Below are 15,374 nucleotides of genomic sequence, written 5' to 3'. Positions count from 1 at the left end.
CCTGGAAGAGGGGCAACCAGGACAGAATCCGGCGCCCCGACCGGGACTAGAACCCGGTGTGCCGGCGCCGCAAGGTGGAGGATTAGCCTAGTGAGCCGCGGCGCCGGCCTATAAAATGCTCTTAAAACAACTTGCAGGAATAATCTTTAGCAGATAAATCTTTTCATACACTTTTCATTATTTCCTAAGGTTCTCTCACCCTTATGAATCACCCATATGAATCATATGATCTTTCATAGATCTAGAATGACTAATAAATGTGTGTTATATTGATGCACACAAACACACACACACACACAGCTGAAGACAGAACTACCAATGCATTGCTCAATGTTTTGGTGTTGGAACTGAGACAAAACTACCATCCCCTGCAGAAAATGCAGGCTTCCTCCATGAACACCATCTACCCTGGCATGAGAGGAGGGCAGTTAGCTCAAAGAAAAGTGAGAATTCTCCAGAGAATACGCTCTGGGGCAATTACTGGATTTTTCATATCCTTATCTTGTTTCTAAACTACACTGTACATGTAATGAAGGTAAGAGCCTAACATCCTTTACAATGTGAGGAAAGAAAATAAGATTTCTTCTTTTCTTTAGTGAAGATCCATTCTTTATTCTGATACACAAACTAAACAGTTTAGTCTGTAAAGAGTGTCATCTGGGGCCAGCACTGTGGTGCAGCAGGTTAAAGCCATGGCCTGTAGCACCAGCATCCCATGTGGGCACTGATTCTAGTCCTGGCTGCTCCACTTCTATCTCAGCTCCCTGCTAAGGCACCTGGGAAAGCAGCAAAGACTTGCCCAAGAGCTTGGGTTCCTACACCCATGTGGGAGACGTGGAAGAAGCTCCTGGCTCCTGGCTTTGGATTGATCCAGCTCCAGCCGTTGCAGCCATTTGGAGAGTGATAGATGGAGATGGAGATGAAGAGTGGAGAGATGGAGGATATTTCTCTCTGTCTCAACCTCTCTCTGTAATTCTGCCTTGCAAATAAATAAAATGTCTTTTAAAAAAAGAGTATCACTTATGTTCATATTGTCGTGAAGCAAATTGACAGAATAGGAATACCTACTACCAGCTCCAGGGATATCAGAGATGCTTTAGAAAAAGGTCATTACTATTTGGATTCAAACACACACAGTGCAGGGGAGGGAGAAACTGTCTCCCTCTCTTGCTTTTCCATAATTTTATTAAATCATCACTAAGAAAGTTAATGTTTAGGATGGCCCATAATTATGCTAGAATCTGGTAAGGGTGATAAAGCCAGCCATCTGAACACAGATAAGATAGGAAGACACCTGTATGACCCTTTGTTATCCTCTGCTATTTCTCTGGAAGAATGGATTTCCTTTAAGACCACCTGGGCCAGCAGTAGGCATTGAGTGACAACATGTGGTTTCCAGGGCCAGCATTGTGGCACAGGGGGCTAAGGGGCTGCTCGCAGTACCAGCATCCCCTGTTGGAGCACCAGTTCAAGTCCTGCCTGCTCCACTTCTGATCCTGCTCCCTGACAATGCACCTGGGAAAGCAGTGAAAGATTATCCCAAGTGCTTGGGCCCCTGCCACCCACATGGGAGACCTGGATGGAGTTCCTGGCTCCTGGCTTTGGTCTGGTACAGCCATGGCTGTTGACCATTTGGGAAGTGAACCAGTGGATGGAAGATCTGTCTCTCTCTCTCACTCTCTGCACTCTGCCTTTTAAATAAACAAATGTTTTTTTAAAAACAACTTATAAGTTTCTCTTGATTATAGTTGCAAAATCCATCAAATTCTTGAGGATTTGACATCTCTTAGAAAGAAGCAAACCAGGAGACAGACATGATCTGGATTTGCTTAAGTGGACACATTTACACCTGGAGTCCAGGGGACATGCTGTTCATCTTGAAATAACCAGGCCTGTGCTGGTCAGCAAAGTTCAGCCTACAGATCAGAAGGTTGTTCCCCAACATTTCGGTGACATACTGGAATTCTCATGATACAGTCATCTCAGCACCATCAGTTGTGGTCATCTTCTTCAAAGAAGAAGTCCATTGGTCCATTCCAAATGCCTATTGTTCTTTATCAGCTGTAGCAGCCACTGCTCAGTAAAGCTTTGCCACAAAGTCTTGCTCACGGACCTCCAGCTTCCAACAAATTCACTGCATTCCTGCTCAGCCCAACCTCTTTGATTCCAAAGATGTAGATGGCACTAACAGATACCAGGCAGGCCGTTTGCCACAGACACACACTAAACTGCTCCAGACCGTACAACAATGGCTGTTCAGGCAGCAGGTGTTAGAGGATATGTTCATGCTGGGGACCTGACCAACTGGTATACCATAGCGAACATGCTTCTTCTGGGAAGCGAGGTACAACACTGGGGAAGGGGAGAGTTAGTCATATTGTTCGGTACTCAGGGCAAGAGAAGAGAAAGATGATGCCAGTGGCATCTGCCCCTTTCCTCACAGATGGTACCTGGAGGTCATCTCAAGTGTTCTTAGACTCTATCTACTGCTGTGGCTTCCATGCTTCCTGAAAACCTCCAGGATTTCTTTAGTCATAAAAAAAAAATATTATTCTCTCATTAGGCCAATCCTGACTTAACTCCAGTAATCAGTCAACCCCTAAATTGGCTTATAGTTGTCACCCAAACAAACAACTATTGCGGAGGAGATGGAATTGACCTAATTGAATTAAACAATTGACAAATCCATACATATATCCCTCGAGCCTTGGGCTTGCAACATTATGGGGAGGGAGTAGATGGATGGTGCTGAAATATATATTTCAAAAATGAATCTGGGCCGGCACCGTGGCTCACTAGGCTAATCCTCCACCTGCAGCGCCGGCATCTCAGGTTCCAGTCTCAGTTGGGGCGCCGGATTCTGTCCAGGTTGCTCCTCTTCCAGTCCAGCTCTCTGCGGTGGCCCGGGAAGGCAGTGGAGGATGGCCCAAGTGCTTGGGCCTGCACCCGCATGGGAGACTGGGAGGAAGCACCTGACTCCTGGCTTCGGATTGGCACAGTGCGCTTGCCATAGCGGCCATTTGGGGGATGAACCAACAGAAAAGGAAGACCTTTCTCTCTGTCTCTCTGTCTCTCTTTCTCTCTCTCTCTCACTGTCTAACTCTGCCTGTCAAAAAAAAAAAAAAAAAGATGAATCTGAAGACTATGATAGCAGAATTTGAATGTCAAGATAAACCACATTTTATTGTAATAAAATTTTTTTTACAAACATGAACATGGACCTGCTGGCATTAATATGAAAAATCTTTTAAAAAAAGGTGAAATACTCAGTCTAAATGCACATAGGCAGTACTGAAAGGTGCATTTTGGGGCAGCACATCAATGAATACATCAACTAAATCAACCTCAGGACAGGAGCTCTTTTTTCTTTTCTTTTCTTTCTTTTTTTTTTAGGATTTTATTTCTTTATTTGAGAGGTAGAGTTACAGACAGTGAAAGGGAGAGACAGAGAGATAGAGTTACAGACAGTGAGAGAGGGAGAGAGAAAGAAAGGTCTTCCATCTGGTGGTTCACTCCCCAAATGGCTGCAATGGCCAGAGCTAAACCAATCCAAAACCAGGAGCCAGGATCTTCTTCCAGGTCTCCCACACGGGTGCGGGGGGGGCCATCTTCCGCTGCCTTCCAAGGCCATTGCAGAGAGCTGGTTCAGAAGTGGAGTAGTGGGGACACAAACTGGCGTCCATATGGGATGCCAGCGCCACAGGCAGAGGATTAACCTACTGCACCGCAGTGCTGGCCCCTAGGACAGGAGTTCTTAAGTTTTGAGTATGCATTAATGGGACTTTTTAAAATACTACAATTTTTCATAGCCCCTATGACTGGATTAGAAGACTCAAGGTAACACTATACAGGTCGACAATACCCCTGGACAAACACATGTGACAGTGCCTATGAAGTGTTCATGTGCAGTGGACAGCTGTTGCTTTTGTTTACCAGCATCCATTTACCATTCTACTGGGGAGATGGCTGTCAGAAGCCTCCAAAGAGCCACCCACTCTTCCTCTGCTCTCATTCCTTGTGGTTGGAGTGCTGGAGGTGCTCTCTAAATCAACAAGCAATTCCTGTCCCTCCTGGTCACAGTGGGCCCATTGATTTGTATGCAGTTCAAATCTGGCCAAAAGAGTGAAGATCAGGAGGAAACACACTCATTTCTCTCTGGGCTTGATGCATAAAGGACACGGAGAAGAGCAGCTCTATGCCTTTAGCCATCGCAGGGTGGGAGGAGGGCAAGGAGTAACCGGAGGAGTGGGAGCAGGAGGCAGAGATGGCATTTCATAGACTCCATATTCAACTATGTCTGGGCCTTGCATGCATGGGAGCCAGTCAATTCCTTTCTTCATTACTTAAAAATTGAGTTAGATTTTTGTTTGTTACTTGTGCCAGAAGGAGTACTAGATAATACGTGCAACTACTGCATTACGGTGGCTGGCTGTGGTGTTTTGGCTGTCCAGTATCCAACCATTTTCCCTTCTTTGGATGCTAGCACTCTGATGTCCTGTTAGAGAGTCTTCCTGCTCTTGCCCATTCAAAGAAAACTGTGTACTTTCTGTCCCTTACGAGTTGGACATGTGAACAGGCAAGCATTGGATTTTTACTGCTCCAGTCACACTGATTGGTTCAGGGGAAGTCCTATAACCAAATTTGCCTAATCAAAATGAGTATTGGAAAAACGAAAATTCTTTTCAACTCCTAGAATAATATCGGATTGCAAATGACAAGATTTTACCACCTCAAGGTAAAAGCCTACTTGAGATAAAAAGCAGGACAATGGGAGCATAATGAAGAGATGGAGAAAGAGAAACTGGTCCTAGTGCCATGATTTAGATTCTTGATTACACTGCTTGAAGTCTATTCCTACACTCCTCAGATACATGGATTGACAAATTCCATATTTATATTAAGCAAGTTTAATTTAATTAGGCCAATTACTTGTTAGAAAAAATACTCTTATAAAGAAATATATGGGGGCCGGTGCTGTGGTGCAGGAGATTAAAGCTCTGGCCTGCAGTGCCAGCATCAAGTATGGGCACTGGTTCGAGTGTTGGTTGCTCCACTTCCAATCCAGCTCCCTGGTAATGCACCTGGGAAAGCAGTGAAGGATGTCCCAAGCCCTTGGGCCCCTGCACCTGCATGGGAGATCTGGAAGAAGCTCCTCGCTCATGGCTTTATATCGGCTCAGCTCCGGCCATTGCAATCATTTGGGGAGTGAACTTGCGGATGGAAGACCTCTCTCTGTCTCTTCCTCTCTCTGTAACTCTGTCTTTCAAATGAACAAAATAAATGTAAAAAAAAAAAAAAAGAAATACTTGTGATCTCACCTTTATGTGCAAGCTGAAAAAGTGGAACATATAGAAACAGAGGGTAGGACAGTAGTTATGGGGCAGGCGGTGTTGGGGAGAGGTAGTTGCCTAATTGAGATGTCATGTTCAAAGGGTGTAATATTTCAGTTAGACAGGAGGAGTTAGCTCAAGAAATCTCATTGTACAACATGTGTCCTGCTAATGCACACCCTGTGAGGCAGTAGCTGATGGCTTAAGTATTTGGGTCCGTACTGCCCACACAGGAGACTTGGATAGAGTTCTGGGCTCCTGGCTTTGGCATGGCCCAACCCTGGCTGTTGTAGGCATTTGGGGAATGAATCAGTGGATAAAAATAACACTTTGGGATCCCCATACCATCTGGTCTCTAAAATCGTGTTTCCACAATTGTCTCAAAAATCTTTTATTAAGATTTATTTTTTTATTTGAAAAGCAGAGTGACAGAATGAGAGAGAGACAGAGAGAACTCTTCCTTAAGTTGCTTACTCCTCAAATGATCACAACAAAGTTGGGCCAGGCTGAATCTAGGAGCCAGAAGCTCCAACCAGGTTCCCACGTGGTGGCAGGAACCCAAGTACCTGAGCCATCATTCGCTGCTTCCCAGGCACATTAGCAGGGAGCTGATTCAGAAGTAGAGTAGCTGAGACTCGGACAGTACTCTGATACAGCATGTGGGTGTCCCATGGCAGGGTGTTTAGCCCACTGTGCCACAACACCTGCCCAGAAAATGTCTTTTTAGTGTTGGTTTATTCAAGTGCAGGTACAAATAAGGTCTATACATTACAACTGGTTGATTTATTTCTTAAGTTTGTTTTAATTTAGAGATGACCCCCCCACTGATACACAAACTTTTTTTTTCATGAAATTGTTTAGTTAGAAAAACTTTGTTATTTGTCCTATAGAATATTCTACATTATGCCTGTGTCACTTTTTTCCCTCTAGTGTCATTTAACTTATTTCTCTACCTGTTTTATTTCCTCTAACTGGAATTTAACTCTAGAACCTCAATTTGACCAAGTTCAACAGTTTTGGCAGGAATCCTGTATAGCTAACATTCTGAAATCCCTCAGCTTTAAAATAAATATTTAGGAGCCAGTGCTGTGGCACAGCAGGTTAAAGCCATAAGCTGCACAGCTGTCATCCCATATGGGCGTCCGTTTGAGTCCACTGCTTCACTTCTGATCCGGCTCTCCGCTGATGGCCTGGGAAAGCAGGGGAAGATGGCCCAAGTCTTTGGTCCCCTATACCCACATGGGAGATCCAGAAGAAGCTCCTGGCTTCGGCCTGGCTCATTCTAGTCATTGCAGCCATCTGGGGAATGAACCAACAGATGAAAGATCTCTGCCTCCCTGTGTGTGTGTGTGTGTGTGTGTGTGTGTGTGTGTGTCTCCTTCTCTCTGTAACTCTGGGTTTCAAATAAATAAATAAATATTTCAATATACTGGCATTAAAATCTCAAATCAAGTAGATTAACTAGAATAAATATAATAGACCCCATTTTAGGTTTAAAGGTTAAATTGCAAAGTATATATTGAGGATACCTGGATAAACATTCTGGGAAAATCAGAAGATTTTAATTGAACTCAAGCTCAAAATAAGAGAAGAATTAGAACCTATGTTGTGGTGCAGCTGATTAAGCTGCCACTTGCAATGCTGGCATGGCATATGGGAGTGCAGATTGCAATCTTGGCTGCTCCACTTTTGATCCAACGGCCTGCTAATGCAACAGGTGCTAATACAGAAGGTGATAGCTCAAGTTCTTGGGCCTCCACCACTCTTGCAGGAGACTCAGATGGAGTTCCAGCTGGGCCATTGCAGCCATTTGGGGAATGAACCAGCAGAAGGAAGATCTCTTTCTCTCTCTCTGCTTTTTCCTGTCACTGCCTTTCAAACAAATAAATCTTTAAAAAAAAAAAAAAGTGAAGATATGGTTGGTAAAAGGCAATATGCCATTGACTATTCTAGTTTGCCCTCCCTTGTAATAATGGCCAATGGATGGTGAGAAGGCTTCAGACACCTCTGCTGGAGGCAGCCACACACTGCAGAGCTGAAGAATGTGGGTGGGGCAGGACAGGTTTCCCCAGCTGTGCAACTTTGGGCAAGTTGGCTAACTTTTCAGCTTCTTTACTAGGCCTAAGAACATTATAGCGCTCAAAAAATACTGATCTTGACTATTTTTATTACGTTTAGGTATGGGAAATACCATTGTATTATACTACGAACTATGTACTATGTACTCTTGCACATGTGGATGATGAGCCACAGATAAAGATATTCATTGCAGCAACCTTTGTAATGGAAAAAAATCCAAATGCTCAGAAGTTGAGGAAGAGCTAAATAAAATGTTATATATTCATGTAACTGAATCTTATGCAGTACTTACAAGAGTTAGTTCTCTGTGCATTACTTTATATGGACTCAAAAACAGAATGCTGAATGAGCAAGTTTGTAGGAAGACATCTTCAGGATGATGCTATTTATGGAAAATATATGCAAACAATTAACACTATAAATTTTAAGGAGGAGCAAATATTTAACTTACAAATTTTTAAATGTACAGTAACAGGAAGTTGCAAAAAAGGGTACAGCAAGGTCCCCTGTACCCCTCTTTTGTGTTCCCCCAGTGAGAGCATATGATGGGTATTTGTGTGGTGGCCCACACTCATGTGACTGTGTGTTTACTCCCTCCCTGCTAAATAAATCCCATTCTCACCTGCGATATACAGGTCTCCACTTCGAGCTTTTATCTCTGTGGGGGCAAGGACCTGGAATAGCTACCAAGATACTTAGACCCACATCCGCGGGAGTAAACATGGGGAATCTTAAGGAAAAAGGGGAGAGACAATGGAAAGGAGGGGTGAGGAAAAGGAAGGAGAAGTACATGAGGTGAGAGGATCTGATCAGCCCACTTAGTATTGCCTCAATGAAAAACAGGCGAACGTGACTTCCCACATTATAACCGTGCTGCATAAAATGATGAAAATGCCTTTTCAAATTAAAAGAATGCATTTACTGGGGGCAAAAATTCAAAAGGTACTGTCTAAAGTGAGAAATGTTTAAAAAGACTGGCCATGATCACAAAACCATGTGCAGCATTGACAAATCAAGGACCAGAACCCAGGTTTTCCAATCCATGACTCAATATTCTCTCCACGAGAACCATCATCCCATCACTTAACTATATTCATTATTTCGCCTTTTAAACTTTTTACTCTTGAAAATAAGGGGATTGGAAGAAATTTGAGGGAACCACAGGAACATGAGCCACAAGGGTTTCAATATTCCACAAAGGAAGAGTCATACTGATTATTTCAGGGTGTGCTGTCATGGTTACCGGAGGCACATGTCAGTCATCTACACAAGCTGAACACAGAGTGCATGCTCTGCCTGGCAAGGGTTCACAGCCACAGCCAGAAGGAAGCACCAAACTGTACTCAATGGAGGGGGGGACCTTTGTGGTGAAAAGACTGGAAACCATGGGACTTGGTTGCTAAGGTGCTGCAGCTGTGGCAGAAAGGGAGTTAACTCCCAGGCCACTCCTCTTGGTATTTACATCTCACATGGGAGTCAGGACTGGGAGGTGAGTCAGAATCTGAAAAAGGCTCAGGGCTTCATCTGGGAGTTGCGGCAGACTTCAGATAAGAAGTAACCCTGGTGAAGGTAGAAAAGACAGACCTCGGCCAACAGGAAGCAGGGCCTGAGCTCTGTCTTGCTAGGTTCTGTTTTCATTCCCATAAACTCATGTATTTTTACTTTTGACATGTGTGTTAAGGCCTGAAACAGCTTATGAAAAAAGCTCAAGCTGTTCCAGATGCTGCTGTTTGGGGGACTTGGCCATGGAACATACCCTTTTTCAATCTTGCATTAGAGGTTTAAATTTGTCACTACCCCACAAGCCTTTTGTTTGTTCTCTCCCCAGAAGCAAATCATTTTTTGTAAGATTTGTTTATTTATTAGAAAGGCAGAGCACCGGAAAGAGAGAGGCAGACAGAAATCTTCCATCCACGGGTTCACTCCCCAAATGGCCACAACATCCAGGGCCGTGCCAGGCCAAAGCCAGGAGTTTCATCCAGGTTTCTCACATGGGTGGCATGGACCCAACCACTTGGGCCATCTTCTGCTGCCCTCCCAAGAGTATTAAACGAGAGCTGGACAGAGAGCACCTGGAACTCAAACTGATGTGGGCAAGGGATATATTAATTTCCAATCCAGGTTCTTGTTTCCCACAGAGGTAAAAACACTAAGTGGAGGGCCCTGTGTTGTGGCATAGCAGGTAAAGCTGTTGCCTGCAATGCGGATATCTCATATGGTCGCCAGTTTGAGTCCCAGCTGCTCCACTTCCAATCCAGCTCCCTGTCAATGTGCCTGGGAAATCAATGGAGGATAGCCCAAGTACTTGAGACCCTGCCACCTACGTGGGAGATCCGGATGAAACTCCTGGCTTTGGCCTGACCCAGCCCTGGTGGTTTCAGCCATCTGGGGAATGAACCAGTGGGTGGAAGCTTTCTCTTTCTTTTTATTTTCAAATAATTAAATCTTTAAAAAAAAAAAAGTGAAACTAGTATTGCGTGCAAATAGGAAAATAATTTACTTACTTAAGATTTGTTTTATTTATTTGAAAGACAGAGTTACAGAGAGAGGTAGAGAGAGGTCTTCCATCTACTGGTTTACTCCCCAGATGGCTTCAATGGCTGGAGCTGAGCTGATCCAAAACCATGAGCCAGGAGCTTCTTGCGGGTCTCCCATGTGGGTGCAGGAGCCCAAGGACTGGGGCCATCCTCTGCTGCTTTCCCAGGCACATAAGCAGGGAGCTGGGTTGGAAGTGGAGCAGCCAGGACTTGAACCAGTGGCCATATTGGATGATGGTGCTGCAAGCCAGGACTTTAACCTGCTGTGCCACAGTACCAGCCCCATTTTTTTTTTTAAAGATTTATTTAATTTATTTGAAAACAGAGTTAGAATGAGAGAGAAAAAAATTTATTTAACAGTGAGGGAATAAACACACATTCATGTACCAGCATGGGTCACTCCACACAGAAAAATACTCAGCATGAAATTGGACAAAAATTGCCTGTAAATGAGAGGGAGAAAAACCGAGAACAGTACCTCTACACGAGTACGGGCGAGGTCCATCTGAAACAGGTCCTTGGTGGGAAAAGCACGCTCTCCTATCTTCCTTCTTATAAGGAAGCAGTGGTACCACCAAGCAGATCTTCTACAAGGGTGGGGTCTGAGCATGCGCCCTGGTCTTGGATGGGAAAGGTGCATACTGGGATCTAACCAACACTTAAAGAGATAGCATTATTTTACAGGATACAAGGACTTCCAGTTCACCTACATTTCAATTAACTAGTTACACCATATGAAAACCACCTCTGATATGGGATGCTGGCATTAACCCACTGTTTCACAATGCCAGACCCTTCTTTGTTCTTTTTCAAAATTGTTTTGGTTATTCGGGGGGTCTTATAAGTTTCTGTTTGAATTTTACCATTGGTTTGCTAATTTCTTTTTTCTTTTATTTTTTTTTAAGATTTATTTATTTGTTTGAAAGGCAGAGTTACAGAGAGAAGAAGAGACAGAGAGAGAGAGGGAGATCTCCCCAAATGGTCTCAATGGCTGGAGCTAGGCTGATCCGAAGCCAGCAGCCAGGACGCTCCTCCAGGTCTCCCATGCAGCTGCCAAGGGCCATCCTCTGCTGCCTTCCCAGGCCATAGCAGAGAGTTGGATCAGAAGTGGAACAGCCAGAACTCGAACCAACGTCCATATGGGATGCCGGCACTGCAGGCAGCAGCTTCACTCACTATGCCACAGCACCGTAATTTCTACAAAGAAGCCAATTGGGCTTTTTAAAAAAAGATTTATTTGTTATTTTGAAAGTCAGAGTTACAGAGAGAAGAGACAGAGAGAGAGAGGGAGATCTTCCATCTACTGGTTTCGCTCCCCCAATGGCCGCAACAGCCAGTGCCGGACCAGGCTGAATCCAGGACTGGATCCCCCAACTGGGTGCAGGGGCCCAGAAACCCAGGCCATTCTCCACTGCTTTTCCCAGGCTATTATCAGGGAGTGAGATTGGAATGGACCAGCCAGGACTCAAACTGGCACCAATATAGGATGCTGGTGCTGCAGGCTGCAGCATTACCCAATGTGCCACAATGCTGGCCCCAACAGGATTTTTTTTTTGAAAGATTTATTTTATTTATTTGAAAGGCAGAGTGACAGAGAGAGAGAGAGAGAGAGAGAGAGAGAGGGTGAGAGATCAATCTTTCATCCACTGGTTCACTACCCAAATGACCACCATAGCTGGGGTTAGACCACTATGAAGCAGGAGCCTGGAATTCCATCTGAGTCTCCCACACAGGTGACAGAGGCCCAAGTGCTTGGGCCATCATCAACTACTTTCCCAAGCTCATTAGCAGGAAGCTGGATAGGAAGCAGAGCAGCCATGTCTCCAACTGCATTCCAATAAGGGATGCGGTTATCACAGGTATTGGCTTAACCCACTGTGCCACAACACTGGCCCCCCAAAAGCAAATTATTAACATCAAATTTTAATTACCAACTTGAGATTTAGGAGTATTTTATTGAGATTATAGATATATAAATTATTAATTTAATCACATTTTAGGTATTTTATCTAGACAACCTGAATGATTCTTACATTTTAACATTTGCTCTTGCTCTGATTATTTTCCTTTGGCAATGACAGATTACTTGGAGGTCAGAAGCTTACATTTTGATGTTGGATACTGTTGTCAGGCACCACTTCCCCCCTACTCCACACAAAGACAGAAACTCAAATTTAGTCATTTTTTAAACTATTGAGAGTGGGGCCGGCGCCATGGTTCACTTGGTTAATCCTCCGCCTGCAGCACCGACATCCCATATGGGCACCGGGTTCTAGTCCCGGCGTGGCTGCTCCTCTTCCAGTCCAGCTCTCTGCTGTGGCCCAGGAAGGCAGTGGAGGATGGCCCAAGTGCTTGGGCCCTGCACCCGCATGGGAGACCAGAAGGAAGCACCTGGCTCCTGGCTTCAGATCGGCGCAACGCGGGCCGTAACGGCCGTGTGGGGGGTGAACCAACGGAAGGAAGACCTTTCTCTCTGTCTCTCTCTCTCTCACTGTCTAATTCTGCCTGTCAAAAAAAAAAAAAAAAAAAAACTATTGAGAGCAAACTATTTCGGAGAGCAATAAAAATGAAATATCGTTGCCTAATAGATCCTATAGGCAAAAGTTCTATCATACATGTTATATTGAATATATGTTTACTTTTACATGTTATATGAGTGATACACATTTTATTATAGTATAAATCTATTGGGGCTGACGCCATGGCTCACTTGGTTAATCCTCTGCCTGCGGCACCAGCATCCCATGTGGGCTCCGGGTTCTAGTCCCGGTTGCTCCTCTTCCAGTCCAGCTCTCTGCTGTGGCCTGGGAAGGCAGTGGAGGATGGACCAGGTGCTTGGGCCCCTGCACCCACATGGTAGACCAGGAGGAAGCACCTGGCTCCTGGCTTCGGATTGGCATAGTTCCAGCCGTGGTGGCCATTTTGGGGGTGAACCAATGGAAAAGAAAGACTTTTCTCTCTGTCTCTCTCACTGTCTAACTCTATCTGTAAAAATAAATAAAATTTTAAAAACTAAGAAAAAGAAATAAAGTTTCTGTTTTAAAAAAATCTATTATACCACTTACAATAACACACAACAGGAGAGTCATTGTGCAGCTGTCAGCATATTGAGTCAGTAAAGTTTCAAGAACAAAAAATTAAACTTGGAAATAGAAGCAGCCTATTTGAATCAACAGTAAGTGAGTTTATACAGTAGCAAGATACATAACACAGTTGCGATAGTTTGTAAAAGTGTTGCTAATAAATTATGGCAGGGTGTCTTTTAGTTTTATTCATTTATGTGAGAGGCAGAGTTACAGATAAAGAGAGAGAGAGATAGGGAGAGAGGTCTTCCATCTGCTGGTTCACTCCCCAAATGGCTGCAAGGGCCAGAGCTGGGCTGATCCAAAGCCAGGAGCCAGGAGCTTCCTCTGGGTCTCCCACGTGGGTGCAGGGGCCCAAGCACTTGGGCCATCTTCTATGGCTTTCCCAGGCCATCAGCAGAGAGCTGAATTGGAAGTAGAGCCATCTGGGATGCTGGCAGTACCCCAGGGAGATGCTTAATCTATTATGTCACAGCACTGGCTCCTAGGGTGTCTTCTGTATTTCATCTAAAAGCCTAAGAGCTTTAGTCTTTAAAATTCAATTAAACAGAACATACTATCACCTTGCAATTTATATTATGTAAGGTAATGGAGCCTTGATAAAAGGAAAGCCATGCAGCAAAGCATCTGACACTGTTTATTTAGCATTGAGTAATCCATCTACAATATATAGCTACAGGCACACATATGTTAAAAATCGAATGGTTTAACAAAGCTTGTGATGAAAACATCAGATTCCTCCCTCCCCGGCCTGTTCCCAATTTCTGCTTCCTCAAGGCAGTTACTTCCAACTCTTGAAGTTGTTTCTTCTGGTATTTAGAGCTGTATTTCTAAACATGCGTATTCAGCTATTTCTTGATTTTTTCCAGTTCAGATATTGTATGTATGCATCACCTACTTGAAAGATCATCCAACTCTTACAGCTCCTCTCCAGAACACACATATTTCTCTTCCCCTTATCCTCCTGACACCAACCTATCACATTTGATTGAATCATGATTCAGTATTTACACTCACAGTGAGTCATGTAATGGATGGCATTTCCCTTGTATCACAATTTAAATATTTTTCCTGGATTTAATCATTGCCTATTTCCTTTCATTGTCCATGTTCTTCCTATCACTAATTCATCACCAAACTCCGCATCAAACTCTAAACTGAAACACAATTAATTCCTTGGAATTTTTGTCTCGTTACCGTTCCTGGACTTCCTCTAAGCTCTCTTGTGTGGGATGCTGGTCTCCTAGTTCCCATGATTTCACGTGACTTGAATGTCTCCTCATTTCCAGGAGTACCTCCTTCAGTTGCTTTCTGAGAAAAGGAGACTTATTTCTTAATTCTTGAAAATAACCTTTTTTTTTTTTACCTTAAATAATAGACTTCCCTCTGTTATCTGTACATTCTTCCTGTCAGTTTTATTATTCTGATATTGGTCTGATGACTCAAGGCTGTCCCATCATATTTAAGAGTAAAAAACACTGATTGGAACCTTGTGTTGGATGCTGAGTCTTGCTGACTAATGGGTTTCACGTTGGGTGTTACAACGGGGATTTGGCTGTTTTTGTTCGGGGATCCCCAGCTGTCAATATCTATAGATCTTGTTTCTGGAAAGGTGCTGTTTTGTTTTGCTTCATTTTTCCCAAGACAGGAAGGGAGTGGAGTCAAGAGGAGATAGAAAACCGGTTACTGGCCTGTAGGCAGAAGTCGAATGCTATGGTTTGAATGTGTGCCCCCAAACTTCATGTGTTGGAAATTTAATCCTCGAAATCCCATGTGAATTGCCTTAGAGATGTCGGGGGTGGGGCGTCTTTGGGAAGTAATTAGGATTAGATGAGGTTGGCACCCCATGGTAGCCAACCTCATCATCCCATGATTAGGATCAGGAGGTTGGCACCCCGGTGTAGCGTTATACGAAGAGGAGCAGAGACCTGAGCTAGCAGCTTGCTCCGTCTTTGCCATGTGATGTCCTCCACTACATTATGACGCAGCCAGAAAGTCTGCACCAGGTGCCAAGCAGATGCTGGCGCCACTCTTGGATTTCCCAGCCTCCAGAACGGAGGGGTAAATGAACCCGTGTTCTTTCTAAGTTACCCAGGCTATGGGATTGAGGGATAGCAACAGAAAAGGACTAAGGCACTGTGTGTTTTTTTTGTTTTTTGTTTTTTGTTTTTTTTTTTTTTTTTGACAGGCAGAGTGGACAGTGAGAGAGGGACAGAGAGAAAGGTCTTCCTTTGCCGTTGGTTCACCCTCCAATGGCCGCCGCGGCCGGCGCACCATGCTGATCCAAAGGCAGGAGCCAGGTGCTTCTCCTGGTCTCCCATGGGGTGCAGGGCCCAAGCACTTGG

At 44.3% G+C, this 15,374-nt stretch overlaps 1 long non-coding RNA gene across 1 annotated transcript in view; it reads right to left on the bottom strand.

The window, feature by feature from the left end:
• Positions 1 to 10,594, bottom strand: part of LOC149128077 (uncharacterized) — a 38,035-nt gene extending 27,441 nt beyond the window's left edge. The window contains exon 1 of the long non-coding RNA XR_016230316.1: positions 10,425 to 10,594. This is a non-coding gene — a long non-coding RNA (uncharacterized LOC149128077). The remainder of the gene's footprint in view (positions 1 to 10,424) is intronic.
• Between the last annotated feature and the right edge of the window lie 4,780 nt (positions 10,595 to 15,374).

Source organism: Oryctolagus cuniculus, chromosome 2 (assembly GCF_051225735.1).
Source record: "Oryctolagus cuniculus isolate XC-2025 breed Fujian yellow rabbit chromosome 2, ASM5122573v1, whole genome shotgun sequence".
Lineage (NCBI taxonomy): Eukaryota > Metazoa > Chordata > Mammalia > Lagomorpha > Leporidae > Oryctolagus > Oryctolagus cuniculus.
This window is presented reverse-complemented; position numbering and strand designations above follow the sequence as displayed.